Genomic DNA, 901 nt, shown 5'->3' with positions numbered 1-901 from the left:
AGGAGAGTGTTGTGAGTGTGTATATACTAATACTATGACAGGAGTTGTGGTGAGGACTAAATTAAAAGCCTAAGTAGAAGACCTTAAAACAAAGCCATGGGGAAACAAAGGTAAAGGAGTGTGTTAGAGAGTGAGTATTGTGGATAGAGGGAGCACGGGGAATGTTATTAAACGGAAGAGGGAGAGATAGCAGGGAATGTAATATACAGATGATAAAAAACAAACGTGAACACAAGAATCATAATACAAAAGGTTATAGAGATGACAGTATCCATTCGACTAGCTTAATGGATTCCCTACGCCATCAGAAGAAGCAAACGACAGAGGAGTAAAAAAGAAGGAAAAAAGTGAAAAGTAAAGAAAGAGGGTAAAAAAGCGCAACAGAGGAGACAACCATACTTTAAGAAGAGGAGACTGCCATCCTCACTACACGTAGAAGTGGATAGGTGCTACTGTAGGGATCGTGGTAACTCTGGTTTTTAGTATGGTGACGGATTCTAATGTCCAGAAGAAGCAGAATAAGATGGAAGTGATTGGATAGGCGTAAAGCAATGTCGAAATTGTCTCATTTCTTATAATAGCAGTAAGCGCTGTAATTGTTTAAAAATTTAATATTATTTAAAGGATAATTTTAAAACTCTAACTTCTAACTGATTTCCATGCACATGAAAAGAAAAACTGCTTAAAATAGTGTATAAACAAGACAGTACATAATATCTATAAATTAGGAAGAGCCAACGCCGATAACACAATAAATCCGTGTTGATTTACTGGACAGACGCTCAGACCTTTCAATGAAGGGCTAATTAACATAAGAGTTGTTGGTGATGTGTAATTAGCGTATTATATTAATAAAACAGACAACAATAAAGGCACTTTATGTCCCTTAATATCCAACCAT

This window comes from Trypanosoma equiperdum (assembly GCF_001457755.1).
Source record: "Trypanosoma equiperdum strain OVI genome assembly, contig: ctg_1109, whole genome shotgun sequence".
NCBI lineage: Eukaryota > Euglenozoa > Kinetoplastea > Trypanosomatida > Trypanosomatidae > Trypanosoma > Trypanosoma equiperdum.
The sequence above is the reverse complement of the archived record's forward strand: the minus strand, read 5'-3'. Positions refer to the sequence as shown.